Below are 18,263 nucleotides of genomic sequence, written 5' to 3' on the forward strand. Positions count from 1 at the left end.
TCCTTGGCTTCCAATTTCTCTGGGAGTGGGGATACCTTCCTTCTCTTGGTTGTGCTTTGTTCCCTTAATCCTGTTCATACCACTCAAGATGGTCTTTTATTAAATAAAATCCTTCTGTGTGTGCTTGTATCCTGCCAGACCCACAGTGACAAAGTGGCCAAGCCTCTTAATTTTATTTCCTTAAGAGTGTTCTTCTTTTCCCCACTAGTGATGCACTTCACTTCTGGGTTGGATTTGTGTCACAACCTCCTTCCCCTGCCTCCAGTCTGGCCAGCTTCTCACACACTTGTGCTACAGTTAGCATGCTTACACAATCTAGAAAACTGTCTATGTTCCAACTTACACTCCTTCCATGGCTCTTCACTTCTCTTCAGATCAAAGCCAAACTCTGCCTGCCCACACAGCCATCCATGGCATGGCCTCAGCCAGCCTCTCCTTCCACAGGCACTTCCTCCCAGGGGTTCCACTCTGCAGCTGTGAGGAAGCACTAGCCTCCTTCCATGCCCACCCAGCATGCGGATACTCTCCTAAGAAAATGGTGGCACAATTGGTGTTTATTGAGCATTTACTGTGCACCAGGAACCAACCTAAGAATTTTTTAAATGGATAGTTCAATTTAATTCTCATACCAACCCTACTCAACATCTAATTCATAGTTCCCATTTTAGAGATGGGGAATCTGGGAACAGCTCTGTGAGGGTACCAGTCATGGTCACTCAGTGGGAAGCAGCAGAGACAGTTTCAAATCCAGTGATCCCAGCTCAGAGGACATACGATAGTCAATGGAAGCTTAAACACCAACACTTCTTTAGATCCCAACTCAGAGGTCACTTCCTCTGAGGCAATTCTCCTGATGCCCTGCAGGTGAAGAAGTCATTCCTTCAGTTGGGTTTCCACAACATGTTTCTTCAACTCAAGCCATTAGACTGCCGTTGGTGGTTCCCGTGCCTCTAGATGGAGCCCCAGGAACCGAGAGACGACTCTTTTTTTTTTTTTTTTAAAGATTTTATTTATTTGACAGACACAGATCACAAGTAGGCAGAGAGAGAGAGGGAAGCATGCTCACAGAGATCACAAGTAGGCAGAGAGGCAGGCAGAGAGAGAGAGGGAAGCATGCTCCCTGCTGAGCAGAGAGCCTGATGTGGGGCTCGATCCCAGGACCCTGGGGTCATGACCTGAGCCGAAGGCAGAGGCTTTAACCCACTGAACCACCCAGGTGCCCCAAGAGAGAGGACTTTTTAAAGAAAAGTCATCTGCTTCCTGTCAAAGCCAGGTGCTGGGCTAGGTCCCAAGCACTGTGTATGTGTTTAATAAATGGGGAATGAATGGGGGAATAATGCATTTGAAAATACAGCCATTTAGCTCAAGCCGACATCTGTGTCAGAAAGGGAAAGGTCAGTTCCAAAGCCCTCAGATTTTGTTCAAATGTGAAAATTCATGGAAATGTATTGAGAACCTAGCAAGTTTTAGGCACTGTTTTAAACCCTGGGTAAAGCAATGAATAAGATAGCTATCTCTCCCTCACAGAGATTACATCCGAGTTACTAATCACTACATTGAAAAAGCAAGTGAAGAAATGGAGTGAGGGAGGATGCCATATCTTCAGCGAGATGCTATTTATCAGGGCTCTAAAGAACAATCAAGCAGCATGACAGGGAGTGAATCATGGAGGAGGGGCAGCTCTCCTAGAGAGGCTGCTTGAGCAGAGATGTAAGGAGCCAGGACAGGAAGTCCTGTAAGGATGTGGGGTGTGACGCTCAGGCAGAGAAAAAGACCAGTACCAAGGTCCTGCAGGAACAAGCTTATAGTGTCTGAACAAGAGCAGGACTGTGGGTGTGGCCAGGCTGCTGGCAATGAGAAGCACAGGTTGGAGCATCATATGCCGGAGGGTGGCACAGGTGGGGATTTAAATGGATTCTCTGTGTGGGGGGAAGATGTGGATATTTTTGATGAGGACAAAGACGCAAGCTGCCTTTCATAACAAAAGATACCTTTCTGGTAGTTTTCTGGCTGCTTTGTGGAGAGAACATTATTTCACTTTCTCAGGATCTCTGAGATGCTGTCAGACTCTGACTGCCTACAAAGCCCTCCATGGTATATACCTTAAGTATAATGCAGGATACTTCCCAACTATGCTTAAGGTACATACTCTTAACCAACTAGTTAGTAGTAAAATAATGATAAAGATGGTGACCATACCTAAAGCAATTAGATACTAATAATTTCTACTATGTGCTTTTTATGTCAATACAATGTAATTTCCCAGTTATTGAACATGGGCTATTGCCAGACACTGATGTATTTATATATTCAGCTTGTAGGGAAGTTGAAAGAATTGAAAATAATGATTTCCCCACCCCTGGAAAAAAAAATCTTGAGACCTGGAGAGGTGGAATTATCTTCAAATCATGTAGCTGGCAAGTAGAACTAAGACTCAAATTTCATTCTGTCTGCCCACCTGCCTGTGTCCCCTCTACTCAGCCCTGCCACTTCCCATGGTGTAAATACCAGCTTTCGGATCAACGCATTTGCTTTACCATCGTGTGGAGGCATCAGAGCAGAGGGACTGCTCACATTTATGTTTAAAACAGAATTTGTTGGTAGGGTCTTTGCCTGGTTTGGGGATCAGGGTAATGCTGGCTTCAAAGAAAGAGTCTGGAAGTTTTCCTTCTGCTTCAATTTTTTGAAACAGCTTCAGGAAAATAGGTGTTATTTCTTCTTTGAAAGTTTGGTAGAATTCCCCAGGGAATCCTTCAGGTCCTGGGCTCTTGTTTTTTGGGAGGTTTTTGATCACTGCTTCAATCTCGTTACTAAATATCGGTCTACTTAGGTTGTTGATTTCTTCCTGGTTCAATTTTGGGAGTTTATAGTTTTCCAGGAATGCATCCATTTCATCTAGGTTGCTTAGCTTATTGGCATATAACTGTTGATAATAACTTCTGATGATTGTTTCTACTTCCTTGGTGTTAGTTGTGATCTCTCCCTTTTCATTCATAATTTTATTAATTTGGGATTTCTCTCTTTTCTTTTGGATTAGTGTGGCCAATGGTTTATCAATCTTATTGATTCTTTCAAAAAACCAGCTTCTAGTTTCATTGATACATTCTACTGTATCTCTGGTTTCTACCTCATTGATCTCAGCTCTAATCTTGATTATTTCCCAATATCACTGATGAATATGGATGCTAAGATTCTCAACAAGATCCTAGCAAACAGGATCCAACAGCACATTAAAAAGATTATCCACCATGACCAGGTGGGATTCATTCCAGGGCTACAAGGATGGTTCAACATTTACCAATCAATCAATGTGATAGAAAAATTTAATAAGAAAAGAGAGAAGAACCACATGGTCCTCTCAATTGATGCAGAAAAAGCATTTGACAAAATCCAGCATCCATTCCTGATTAAAATGCTTCAAAGTATAGGGATAGAGGGAACATTCCTGAACTTCATCAAATCTATCTATGAAAAACCCACAGCAAATATCATCCTCAATGGAAAAAAGCTTGCAGCCTTCCCGTTGAGATCAGGAACACGACAAGGATGCCCACTCTCACCACTCTTGTTCAACATAGTATTAGAAGTCCTAGCAACAGCAATCAGACAACAAAGAGAAATAAAAGGTATCCAAATTGGCAATGAAGAAGTCAAACTCTCTCTCTTCGCAGATGACATGATTCTTTATATGGCAAACCCAAAAGACTCCACCCCCAAACTACTAGAACTCATACAGCAATTCAATAACGTGGCAGGATACAAAGTCAATGTACAGAAATCAGTGGCTTTCTTATACACTAACAATGAAAATACAGAAAGGGAAATTAGAGAATCGATTCCATTTACTATAGCACCAAGAACCATAAGATACCTGGGAATAAACCTAACCAAAGAGGTAAAGGATCTGTACTCGAGGAACTACAGAACACTCATGAAAGAAATTGAAGAAGACACAAAAAGATGGAAGACCATTCCATGCTCTTGGATCGGAAGAATAAACATTGTTAAAATGTCTATACTGCCTAGAGCAATCTATACTTTTAATGCCATTCCGATCAAAATTCCACCAGTATTCTTCAAAGAGCTGGAGCAAATAATCCAAAAATTTGTATGGAACCAGAAGAGACCCCGAATCGCTAAGGAAATGTTGAAAAACAAAAATAAAACTGGGGGCATCACGTTACCTGATTTCAAGCTTTACTACAAAGCTGTGATCACCAAGACAGCATGGTACTGGCATAAAAACAGACACATAGACCAGTGGAACAGAGTAGAGAGCCCAGATATGGACCCTCAACTCTATGGTCAGTTAATCTTTGACAAAACAGGAAAAAATATACAGTGGAAAAAAGACAGTCTGTTCAACAAATGGTGCTGGGAAAACTGGGCAGCTATATGTAGAAGAATGAAACTCGACCATTCTCTTACACCGTACACAAAGATAAACTCAAAATGGATAAAAGACCTCAACGTGAGACAAGAATCCATCAGAATCCTAGAGGAGAACATAGGCAGTAACCTCTTCGATATCAGCCACAGCAACTTCTTTCAAGATATGTCTCCAAAGGCAAAGGAAACAAAAGCCAAAATAAACTTTTGGGACTTCATCAAAATCAAAAGCTTCTGCACAGCAAAGGAAACAGTCAAGAAAACAAAGAGGCAACCCACGGAATGGGAGAGGATATTTGCAAATGACAGTACAGACAAAAGATTGATATCCAGGATCTATAAAGAACTCCTCAAACTCAACACACACAAAACAGATAATCATATCAAAAAATGGGCAGAAGATATGAACAGACACTTCTCCAATGAAGACATACAAATGGCTATCAGACACATGAAACAATGTTCATCATCACTAGCCATCAGGGAGATTCAGATTAAAACCACATTGAGATATCACCTTACACCAGTTAGAATGGCCAAAATTAGCAAGACAGGAAACAACATGTGTTGGAGGGGATGTGGAGAAAGGGGAACCCTCTTACACTGTTGGTGGGAATGCAAGTTGGTGCAGCCACTTTGGAGAACAGTGTGGAGATTCCTCAAGAAATTAAAAATAGAACTTCCCTATGATCCTGCCATTGCACTACTGGGTATTTACCCCAAAGATACAGATGTAGTGAAAAGAAGGGCCATCTGTACCCCAATGTTTATAGCAGCAATGGCCACGGTCACCAAACTGTGGAAAGAACCAAGATGCCCTTCAATGGACGAATGGATAAGGACGATGTGGTTCATATACACTATGGAGTATTATGCTTCCATTAGAAAGGATGAATACCCAACTTTTGTAGCAACATGGACGGGACTGGAAGAGATTATGCTAAGTGAAATCAGTCAAGCAGAGAGAGTCAATTATCATATGGTTTCACTTATTTGTGGAGCATAACAAATAGCATGGAGGACATGGGGAGTTAGGGGAAGGGAGTTGGGGGAAATTGGAAGGGGAGGTGAACAATGAGAGACTATGGACTCTGAAAAACAATCTGAAGGGTTTGAAGAGGTGGGGAGGTGGGAGTTTGGGGGAACCAGGTGGTGGGTATTAGAGAGGGCACGGATTGCATGGAGCACTGGGTGTGGTACAAAAACAATGAATACTGTTAAGCTGAAAATAAATTAAAAAAAAGATTAAAAAATTAAAAAAAAAACAACAGAATTTGTTTTGAGGCACCTGGGTGGTTCGGTTGGTTAAGTGTCTGCCTTCCACAGGCAGAGATCCACATGATCTCAGGGTTCTGGGATTGAGCCCCAAGTCAGGCTCCCTGCTCAGGATGGTAGGAGGGAGTCTGTTTCTCCCTCACCCTTTCCCTTTCCCCACTGCTCGCAGGTGCTCTCTCAAAGCAGAATTCATTTGCTTACTTCTCTCAACAATCCTGTGAAAGGGACATTGATATAATTATCAATCCTCATTTTATAAATATGGATACTGAGGCTTAGAGAGGTGAGCTGGCTTGGATGAACCAGTGGACAGACTGGAACCTGGTTCTGTCTGACTCCAGAGCTCATGCTCCCTCCTTGAGATAAGCCTTGTCTAATGGAGTGTTCCACAGTGATGGAAATGTTGAGGACTACAGCAGCCATCTCTGGTTATTGAGCACTTGAAATGTGGCCAGTGCAACAAAGGAATTGGATTTTAAGTTTTATATAATTTTAACTAGTAGCTATCACAGTAGACAGCTTACCTTATACTATTCAAATTAAGACAAGGACCAATGACATACTTCTCTCACCTCTCTTTGTCCCCTCCCACCCCTCTCTTTGCTTCCATTGCTGATTAAGGACAGAGCATGTATAACGCAGTGCGTGGATGGGGGTTGCCTGGAGTCAGGGCCATCAGACCCTGTGTCTGTTCTGGCTTCTGTTCAAGGTAGGGAGATTAGATATGTGCATAAATAACTAAAATACAAAGTTGAAGGTTTAATGTCCTAAGTGCCCCAAGAGTGGAGCTGATAAGTGCTGAGGGGATAACAAGTCTCACTCTGTCTCCTTATAGGGCAGTCGAGGGGAGTGTGAGATAATTGGTGTGAACTTGCGTTAAGAATAATGTGCTCCATAAATTTTCAAGCACTGTGTGGATGGAGCTGTCAGAGACAACATGGTCCCAACTTCGCGGGTCGATAATATTCCAAGGATGTACATCTATAATCTCCCTGGATCTTCCCAAGCTCCCTGGGAGGTGTGCATGATCCCATCCCCACTCTAAGAGGTGGAAAGGGGTACTCAGAAAGGGTAAGCACCTGCCCAAGAACAAACAGCTGGTTGGAACAGAGCTTTGGGTGCAGCCCTAGGTCTCCTGATTCTAGAATCAGGAATCTTTGCAAACCTCTTGCTGCCCTTGGCAAATTGTATGAGTTATTATTATCCATCCACCCTTATTCCTGGAATGGGCAGGCCCCCTAGGGAAGTAATTCCTGCAGTTTAGGCTGTTCTGTTAGCTGGGATGTGCTACAGCTACACCCTTGACCCAGGGTAGGTCTTTTGGAAGCACCAAGGCCTTTGTCATAACAGAGGGTGTGCCAGAGAATGAGATCAGTGCTAAGGCCATCCTGATGTGGCCACAAACAGCCCCAGATTCCACAACCCTGCAGGTTGTCCAAATGGACAGACTTTTGAGGGACTCATCAGCATTCCTGGCATCTATTCCCAAAGGATCTCATCCCAGGAGAATCATAAAAATTTGGTGATCTAAAAGGTCCAGCGATTTCCTCTAATTTTCTACCCAACTCCCTCTTTGAATAGAAGGGAAGCACAAGGCCCAGAGAAGGGGAAAGAATCTGTACAGCCAAGGGCCAGTTTACTGCCATCGCCGTTGTATTAACTCTGCTTCTTGACCCTCCAAACAGGTCTCCAACCAAACCACTTTAGGTCTTTCTTTGGGGCTTGTTTTGAAAATTCAATACAAAAGAACACCACGTACAAATGATTGCATAATTGCATTTGTTGATGTGTTTATGGGATGGCTGCCTGAGGTCTGTCTGGGGACTTGAGAGTATCAGAGCTAGAGGGGCCCATGGCACTCATCCACCAAACCCCCTATCTTATAGATGAGGTAACCCAAATCCATCTCGCTTAGGGACTCGATCAGGTCACGTAGCAAGTTAGCATCTTAACTAAGAGGTGTCAGTTTCTGGTGCCAGGAGCTCACAACTTGAAAAGCTTTGCAGGAAGGGCATGTCTTATGGGCACAGACTCTCTTTCCTGAATGTTCTCTTTTCTGGGGAGCCCAGCACATGACACGTGCAGATCCCATCATCCCTAGCTCCCTGTGAACTTAGAGTCTATCTTGGAGGTCCTGATGCAAACACAGATCAGCTCCCTCCTCCAAGGCCCAATTTTAGTTCTGTTTCCTCCAGGAAGACGTCCCTATTTTTCCTAGTATGCCCCAATTCTTCTCTTCATGTCCCTCTTTACATTTTATTGTCAATCCCACTCCACTTGGACCTCCTGCTGGATACACGACTCCAAGGAAAGGGAATTACCTGTGTGGAACACCTACCCCAGGTGAGGATTTGCATGATTATCTCATTTAAGTCTCTCAACAGCCCGTGAAGAAGGAGGTCATTATTCCTTTCAGGGAAGGCAGGGTGCTAAGTCTCAGAGAGGAGAGCCGGTTGCCTGAGACCACACAGCGCATACCTCATTAACCTAGTCGGTAAAATTTTATTACACACCTGCTGTGTGCTGGGCTCTACTTTAGGTGGAACGAAGCCCTTTATCTCCTGGGAAGCTAATGCGCTAATGGGAGAGGCAAAAGATAAACAAGTGGGCAAATTTCCTTCAAGCTCCATGAAACAGGATTGCTTAGTGTCCCATAATCTCCCTAGTTTTTTCCCGCTGCTAATTCCATCAGGAAATCTTTTTTCCTAACTTTCAGTGTTCAAAATCCACATACTCTTAGGGCCCTTCTCCAGAAAGCTTCCTCCAGCCTCTCAAATTGGGTCATAAGAGCTAACATATGTCGAACACTTACATGTGTCAGAGAGTAGTCTAAGCTCATTGCAAGGTTTAGCCCTTTTTATCCTTGCAACAACCCCACAAGGTCAGCACTATCTTTTTTTTAAGATTTTATTTATCCATTTGAGAGAGAGCGAGAGAGCGAGAGAAGGAACACAAGTAGGGTGAGTAAGAGAAGGAGAAGAAGGCTTCCTTCCCACTGAGCAAGGAGCCCAATGCGGTGCTCAATCACAGGACCCTGGGATCATGACCTGAGCCAAAGGCAGATGCTTAACGACTGAGCCACCCAGGCACCACGGTCAGCACTATTAATACACAATTTTACAGACCAGGAGACTGAGGCTCAGTAAGGCTAAACTTGTCCTATGTATTTTCCCCTTACATGTTGTGTCTAATAAGTGGTAGAGTTAGGATTAGAATGTGGGCAGGCTGTCTCCAGAGCCCATGCACTAATGTATCATTATCTGATTCTGACAAAACTCCATTCACTCTGAGCCATGTTGGAGGAGGCTGGATGAGGCCACCTGGTGTTGGGGGGAGACCATCAGAAAGGTAGACAGTGATCCAGGTCTGAGCTCAAACTCAAGCAATTTTGTCATCTCTTTGGACCTAGGTTGTTCAAGGCCTAGTGGGAGATCCAAATATTCATCATACAGGATCATCTTTACATAAATGTCCTCTGGCATAACCCCTGAGACCCATTGTAGATGCTCAATAAATGCTTGCTGAATCTGAGTCTGGATAGAGCAAATATACTAGTCCTTTTCTCACTGGCCACAATGACTCTCCAAAATATTAGGTTCCCTCGGTAATCTCTATCACTGAGACATGCTACCTTAGAAAAAGGTGGTACATTTTGATTTCTTAATAAAGGCTTTTAAATTTGAAGACTTCCCTTTCTGGTCACATGGCCACAACTGATTGGCTTAATCTGAGTCAGAAGTCCATCCTCATCCTATCAGTTGATCTCTCCAAGGAATCTGGAATTGGGACTTTGAGGTGGAGCCAGTTGTGGGAAACAAGTCAGAGTATCCTGGGAACTTTGGGGCTGTTTCAATTACCAGGCTGTGAAACAAATCACATCAGTGGTATATGAAAAATCATGCTTATAGATTCTAACGGTATGGAACTCACACAGGACAGAGTGGGAACGATGGTGTCTACCATGTCTGGGGGCTTGGAAAAGTCAAAGGAGAGGGGCTGGAATCATCTCAAGCTTCATTCATTCACATGTCTGGCATCGCTTCTCCACCTTTTGGCTAAGATCAAGTGCATTCACATGTCTGGTTATTGATCCTGGCTGTCAGCTGGAGGCCTTGGTTTCTTTCCATGTTTTCTCATCCACATGGGCTAGTTTGGGCTCCCTCACAAAGTGGTGACTAGGTTCCAAGATTAAGTTTCCCCAGAGAGAAAGCCTGGTGGCAACCATATTGCCTTTTATGACTTAGCCATAGATATCATGCAGTGTCATTCATGACATGCATTCCATTTACCAAGGCAGTCACAAAGTCCTGCCCAGCTTCATCAGAAGGAAAAACAGACTCTGCCTACCTCTTGATGGGGAGTGGCCAGTTTCTGGAAGGACATGTAGGACTGAAAATATTGTGGTAGTTAATTTGGAAGATAGGATCTGCCACAGGTGCTGAGGCAATCATTTGGGGCACAGCCATGATGGATTATGTGCAAGAAGAAAAGTCAAAAATGCTTTATAGGGAAAGGTGTTGTCAAATAGAGCAGTAACCTGGGGAGTGCAGGAACAAAATACCATTTGGCCAGAAAGACAGGGCATTGTATGTTGGCTTCTCCAAAGGAGATCCTTAGAGTTTGGGTTACAAGGTGTTTATGAGGGAACAACCTCTGTGTAAGGAAGTGAGAGGAAACAATACAAAGGAGAGGGAGAGATTGACCTGTGATAGAGGTCCAACAAAGCTTTAGCCAACACAATGGGTATTCTGGAACAAATTTTGCCCATTAGGATATCCCTCGTCTGTCTGAATTATGGGACCTTGACTGCCTAGTCTAATCATGGAATGTGGGCTATTCCAGCAAGGAGAGGACCTTGATGCAGGCTGGCCTCTGTAGCTAAGGCAGAACCCTGGGGAGTGGAGAGCTGGAAGCTGCCTGGGAGCAGCACTCTCCTCAGCTATGTGGCAAGTTGTTGTGGTGGTGGTGGTTGTTGTTTTTAGAAGGAGTATCTGTGTCCTGTATCTGTCTGCCACAAGGGGGAGGACTTTCCAGTTCTTGTGATCTGGTTTGTCTGTCCCACAAGTGGGTTCCATAAAACACCCTTCAGTAATTACGATGCACCACTCTCCGTGGAGTTGAATTGATTTCTGGGTCTTGCAACCCACCACACCAGCCGAAGGCACTGGGTCTCAGTTTCTCTACCTTCAAGCAAGGGGGTTGGATGGGCCTTCCCGTTTTGAAGTCTGGTGATTCTTATCCACTTGTCCTCTGCCTTTTATGTAGCCAGCTCTGCAGAAAGTGGAACACAGCTTACTTGTTGAGAACTTCTTATCAGATACAGACCCAGACAGACAGAGTCTGGCTTAGCTGGTCATGTGATTTATTCACCCCGTTCAGAAAAAAGCACCAGGTGATATCTGAGCTGTGGCAGCAGCCAGCTGGCTCCCAACACATTCCAGGTATAAAAATAGTTCGTAAGGAGCACCAAGCTCCAGTAATACGGACTTCAGACTCTAGAAACCCCCAAATGGCCTGGAAAATGTTGGCAAACCCACTCTCTGCCTGTGAGGCTCCAGGTTCTCTCTTTGTAAGGTCCAGCAGTGCTGCTGGAAGCCAATTGTTGAGGGCATGAAGGACATGGAGACTAGGCAGCTCCAGCAATCAGACTCTTGGCCATAATGCTCTTCTCCTCCAAAGAAGAGAAGCATAAATTTGGATGACACATGATATCAGGGTTGCACAAACTTTGATTTAAATTCTCCATCTGCTGTGTGATCAACCTTAGTCTTGCTTAGGATGCTTCCCCAGCCTATAAGACGGATATCCAAAATCTACCTCACAGGCTTATTCTGAACATGGAAAAAAGTTATAAAAATGTTATAAAGCATTTAGCACATTTAGCCAGGCACATTTTTAATGAATATTATTAATGTCAAAGAAGAACATAAACTATGAATTACTGAGTCTCTGTTCTGTTCCAGACACTGTGATAAGTTAACATAACTATCAACTTGTGCTTCTGACCTCAAAGAATTTCAGTATAGTAGGAAAGAAATTATTATTCTAGTAGAAACTCTTTCATACCCCAGCTAAGTGACCTTGGACAACTAAATTCATTTTGTGGGTTTCTGCTTTCTGTAAAGCGGAGATAATTCTACCTAATTCATAGACTTGTGTTGAGGATTATGTATGATGATATATGCTAGGGTGTCCAAGACATGGCTACCAGATAGTGAGTATGTCTTATTATGCTAGGGCATAATAGGACTGTTGGCTTTCACCATTCTGTGGGCTGCCGCTCACTAGAGGAGATGTATGAATTTGCTAACTCCTTTGGTCCTTTGACCTGCTTTGACTTTATGAGACATGTTAAGGCAGAAGCTTTAAATAGTAGTGGGCCAGGATCCAGGAAACGCCAGGTTCAAGACTGTGTTTGCTACTGTGAGATTCAGAAAAATTGAAGTACCATACCATTCTAGTGTCCTCATTTACTTGGGGGGTAGAGATTTGAAGTAAGGCCACCGGGGTTTATGATAACAGACTCTGCTCTTCCTGTGTGAAATCTGATAGATGAGCCTCAGTTGGAGGCCTGGGGTCCTTGATTTGTGCTGTGGCTCTAGGCTCTACCTCCTTCATAGGGCAGGGGAGTATAAACAACAGATTTAATTCCATGTCTAGCTCAGTGATTCATAAAGTTTTCCTGCTATTATTGAATATTTTTATAACTAAAAACTTAGGAGACACGTATTTAAAATGGAGCCTTGAGATGAAGAAATTAGCACTTGGAGAATTAATTCACTCTGATTATTTAGGTTTGCAATCTCAGTGCCTGACACATGGGAAGCATTCCATATCTAGTGGTCCTATCCCCTTCCAGAAAAATGTCACTTTCAATCCAGGTATCATTTTTGAAGAGCATTTCTGTTTTCACATTTTTAGGCTGCCTTTCCGCGCCCCCCCCCCCCACCCGCCGCCAAAGAGCTGGAATCTTTTCCCTGTGGATGAAGATTATTTTTCCTGACCTGGAAACTTCAGGCAAGGGGTCCCCTGGGGAAAGTCAGGAGGGAAGCGAGATGTGCACTTATTGGCAGAGATTGCTGTGGGTCCTGAGTCAGGCCCGGGGTCCTTCAGCTCACGCCCCCTTGGCGCCATCACTCCAGGCTGCTCATGACTTTGTGATTGCCTTTGGTGATTCACATAGAAGGAACGAGAGTGTCCCTGGAGCTGACACACACACGTGTGCATGTTCCCCATGACTCATGTCTCCTCCTAATGACAGCTGATTACCACGGAAAGCTGGATGGCTCTGGAGTATTGATCTCTCAGTCCCCAAATTGACCATATAGACCCCGTGACTCACTGTTCAAAATGCAACGAGTGGGGAAACCACGGTCAACTTGGCTACTACATACGTCCTTGGAAGCCTTGAGCCTGAAGACAAATCATATTTCTGGACTTCTGAGAGAACTACAGAACTGTTTAAATTTAGATTGGGCTCTCCTCTGGGATCAGTCATCTCGGCAAGAGGTGTCATTTCGTTATAAAAACCTGAACTGAAATCCTACTGGCCTGTCGGCCTGCACATTCACATGCTCTTGGCCAGAGAGATCATCTGGCAAAGGCCCCCAGTTTCTGATGCACAATTATGGACCAGCCCAGGCTCCTTCCATCCCCAACCTGCTTGAAATCATCCCCCATCTGCTTGGAAAGGGGCTAATAATTTCCAACGGCCTCTCAGGGCCTCTGTGGGCTGTGCATACATTCTCACAATGAACCTCTTCCTCTCCTCTGCAAGATATGTATTCCTTCCTTCACTTCTCAGACTTCAGAAAGATGCTCATTGTTCAGATGATTGAGATAGGACCTCATGGTGGCAGGGCCAGGAACTGAGCCCCAGTTGGTCTGACTTCAGAATCTATATTCTTCCTCCTACACCATGGTGAGGCCCTCCATTCACCTTGGTTTCTCATTACATAGCCCATTCCTCGACACAGTGGGCACTCAAACACAGCTCATTGAAATGAAAGTAAATAGGGTGAACCCTGGGACATTGGACAAAACTCAGGGTTTTGTTACTCATAAAATAAGGAGCTTGGTCAGATAAGCTCTTGGCTTCACTCCTACTCGAATGGTTTAAAACCCTGGTTCTCAACAGGCTATACATTCAAATCCCCTAGGGAACTTTCCCCAAGAAACACCAAGGTCCAGCGTTCTTTCTAGAGCTTTTAATTGGTCTTGAGAAGAGCCCAGATGTAATTATTTTCTAAAAGCTTTCCAGTGATTTTAGTGAGCAGGCAGGATTGAGAATAGCTAGGATGGTCCCTGGCAGCCATTCTGTGCCTAAGAAGGGAAACAGCCTGAGGATGACATGGATATGTATATCTGGATATATATGTCATCCTTGGGCTGTTTCCCTTCTTAGGATAAATTACTGTGTTATATTACATAGTATATATTACTATGTTATATTAGAGAGTATCTGGAACACATTAGACATCCAGTAAATATGTGATGAATTATGAACGAATGACCTCATTATCTGACTGGAATCCTGGAATCAAGTCAACTGGGGTCCCAATGTACCCTAGAGCCAAGGTTGGCAAACTTTTTCTGTAAACGGACAGTTTATATACATTTTAGGCTTTGTGAACTACACGGTCTTTGTTGCAAAATCTCCGTTCTATGGTTGTACAGCAAGAGTTGGTATAGATAATATGCAAATGAGTAGAGCTGTGTTCCAATAAAGCTTTATTTGTAAATATACAGGTAGCGGGCCTCATTTGGCTATATTTTGCTGACCTACAACCTAGGGAAAGGAAGGAAAAGTTGGACAGGTAAGGAATGACAATATTTGGCCCCTGTGCAGATCTCACTAGTCAATTATGACCCTCTTTCAAGCTGAACCTGCATTTGCTCTCATGCTCCTTGACCAAGTGTGGTCAATCATTCATCAGAGTCGGTGTGTGGAGTGTAACCCCTTTGCCATCCCTGCCTAGATAACACTCTTGGCTCCTTACAGAAGCCCTGTGGTTGGGAACTCACACAGACCTGGGGTGTAGACGTGGCTTTTCCCCTTATGTTCTGTGTGACATTATTCCAGACACTTCCTCTCTCTCTGGGTCTCAATAGAGCTAATGTTGGGAGGTTTGCTGACAGGAACTGGAGAGATGAAGTAGGCAAAGATACAAAAAAAAAAAAAAAAAAGGCAGCCTGTCTGCTTTTCCTCTGTTTGCTATGTGGTCAATTAAGCAAGGAAAAATAATTTAAGCCAGTTGTGATAACAGAGACTTAGAACCTGGGCTCACTTTCCCCCTTCCCACCTTGCTGAGTTATTGAGGGCAGACCGCTGCTGTAGTGGCAGGGAATGACCGACATCCCCTTCCAGATGCCACCTTTCCTCCCATTGTGCCACTTGTCAAGCTCTCCAAATATGCCCCTTTCACCTTCCATTTCTGTGTTGTTTTCATTCTGAGGCTCCTGACATGTTTAATTCCTCCGCTAAGCCCTCTCCGCGTCCAAATGTCGCCACCCTTGTCATACAATTTATTTTCCACACACAGAGAAAATCAAGCCCGAACATTTTTCTCTGCTGTGAACTCTTGAGAAATAGCCCTTGGAGCAGCCATCCATCACAGTGGCAATACTACCGAGAGTAAATTCTTTTCTATTTGTTCAGCACTTCCCATTCTAGATCAGATTTCGTCCAGGCCAGCCTGTGTCAGCAGAAAAAAAATGCCCTTTCGTTGGGTATGGATTCGTCCTATCAATCAAGCAAGAAAATGGAGATGGAAACAAGCTGTAAGACCTACTATGTGGTAGCCAGTATATGCTGAGTGGCTTAATGTCTCAGGTTAATCCTCAAAGTCATCCTGGGAGGCAGTGCTTAGTCCCCATGGTGCTGAGGAGTTCTTACTGAACTCAGAAGTTCAATAAGAAAGGACAGGTTGTAGAGTGCATTTTCTGACTCCTGGCTGTATCAGGCATGTTTGTCCAGAGATGCAGAACTCCTAGTGCAAGTGTGTGTACACACGCACATGTATGAATGTACGTATGTATGTATACATGCACGCTCTTCTATCATCTGTCATCTATCTCCCCCTGGAGAGAGTAATTTTTTTTTAAGATTTTATTTATTTATCTGACAGAGATCACAAGTAGGCAGAGAGACAGGCAGAGAGAGAGGAGGAAGCAGGCTCCCTGCTGAGCAGAGAGCCCGATGCAGGGCTCGATCCTAGGATCCTGGGATCATGACCTGAGCCGAAGGCAGAGATTTTAACACACTGAGCCACCAGGCGACCCCCGGGAGATTAACCTTAAGGAACTGGCTCATGCAATTATAGAAGCTGACAGGTCAGAAACCTGCAGGACAGACTGGCAGGCAGGAAATTCAGGTAACATCGATAGGCAGTCTTAAGTCTCAAATCCTTAGCAACAGGCAGCGGATTGGAAACTGAGGCAGGGTTTCTGTGTTACAGTCTTGAGGTAGAATATCCTCTTCTTGGGGAAATTTAATGTTTGCCCTCAAGGCCTTAACTGATTGGGTGAGACCCACCCACAGCCTAGAGGCTAATCCACTTTACTCAAAACCAATGGGCTAGAATTGTTAGTTGTATCTATAAAAGACTTTTAGAAAAACATCTAGAATAGTATCTGACCAAACCGAGCAGCCTAGCCTAGCCCATTGCTACATAAAGTTAATCACACTAGTCCAGTCATTTCTGTTTCTCCTATTTCCTCAGGTTTGCACAAGTTCTAAAAGCTTTAAGGTTTCTTACGATCAGTTGGTAATTTGGGGTGAGCGGAGGGCCTGCATAGGATGTGGACATGGGGAAATGCCCACTGGATGAAAGTGGCAGGTATGTCCTCCACAGCAGACTTTGGTTTAGATTTTAGGATCTTGCTTCATGGGCTTTACAGGCTCTTTTGTGCTCTTAAGATCTGGCTGTCCCCTACATGGCTTCCAGGTCCCTCCCCTGTAGGGTCTCTGCCTCCGTCTGCACACTCAGTACTCTGCCCACAGTGACTGGAGGTCTCATTTTTAATGACTGATGTTCTGTTTACCTCTGTGCTTTCTCACACCCCATTTCCTCTGACGGTAACACACTCTTTCCTCCTCTACCTTCTGCCTCTTCTCACATGAGTAACTCTGAGATGATCCTTTAGGACTCAACTTAATCACCATGCTCTTGGGAGCCTTTCCAAGTCCACAGTGGGACTCTGATCCACAAGCATCCGTAGCAGACCACGGTGCTTATAACACTGCCTGCCTGGTTAGCTGGGAGCATCATGTGGGCAGAGCTGATGTCTCCTTCCCTTGGACCTCCAGTGCACAGACTAACTAGCACATGGTGGACATTTAATAAATATTTGCTCAATATTGAGTGAAAGAGAAGAATATCATCTTTGAGATCCTCTGTTTTCTTTTTAGTGTTTATGAGGGTTGCCCTCCTCCCAAATTACTGTCTGAATGGGAGTTCCTCCAGGCACCCGTCATTATATCATACATGTTCCGTAAGAAGAACACAGCAACTTCTTTCAAGATATGTCTCCAATGGCAAAGGAAACAAAAGCGAAAATGAACTTCTGGGACTTCATCAAGATCAAAAGCTTCTGCACAGCAAAGGAAACAGTCAACAAAACAAAGAGGCAACCCACGGAATGGGAGAAGATATTCGCAAATGACACTACAGACAAAAGGCTGATATCCAAGATCTATAAAGAACTCCTCAAACTCGACACACACAAAACAGATAATCATGTCAAAAAAAGGGGCAGAAGACATGAGCAAACACTTCTTCAAAGAAGAGATACAAATGGCTAACAGACACATGAAAAAACGTTCATCATCATTAGCCATCAGGGAGATTCAAATCAAAACCACATTGAGATACCACCTTATACCAGTTAGAATGGCCAAAATTAATGAGACAGTAGACAAGTGCTGGAGAGGATGTGGAGAAAGGGGTAAAGATGTAACCCTCTTACACTATTGGTGGGAATGCAAGTTGGTGCAGCCACTTTGGAAAACAGTGTGGAGATTCCTTAAGAAAGCAAAAATAGACCTATTCTATGACCCTGCAATTGCACTACTGGGTATTTACCCTAAAGATAAAGATATAGTTAAAAGAAGGGCCATCTGTACCCCAATGTTCATAGCAGCAATGGCCACAGTCGCCAAACTGTGGAAGGAGCCAAGATGCCCTTCAATGGATGAATGTATAAAGAAGATGTGGTCCATATATACAATGGAGTATTATGTCTCCATCAGAAAGGATGAATACCCAACTTTTGTATCAACATGGATGAGACTGGAAGAGATTATGCTGAGTGAAGTAAGTCAAGCAGAGGGTCAATTATCACATGGTTTCACTTACTTGTGGAGCATAAGGAAAACATGGAGGACATTGGGAGATGGAGAAGAGAAGTGAGATGGGGGAAGTTGGAGGGGGAGATGAACCATGAGAGACTGTGGACTCTGAGAAACAAACTGAGGATTTTGGAGGGGAGGAGGGTGAGGGATTGGGTGAGCCTGGTGGTAGGTATTATGGAGGGAAAGTATTGCATGGAGCACTGCTGGGTGTGGGGCATAAACAGTGAATTTTGGAACACCAAAAAAA

The sequence above is a fragment of the Enhydra lutris genome, unplaced genomic scaffold (assembly GCF_002288905.1).
Source record: "Enhydra lutris kenyoni isolate GAN:26980312 unplaced genomic scaffold, ASM228890v2 scaffoldscaffold9, whole genome shotgun sequence".
Taxonomy (NCBI): domain Eukaryota; kingdom Metazoa; phylum Chordata; class Mammalia; order Carnivora; family Mustelidae; genus Enhydra; species Enhydra lutris.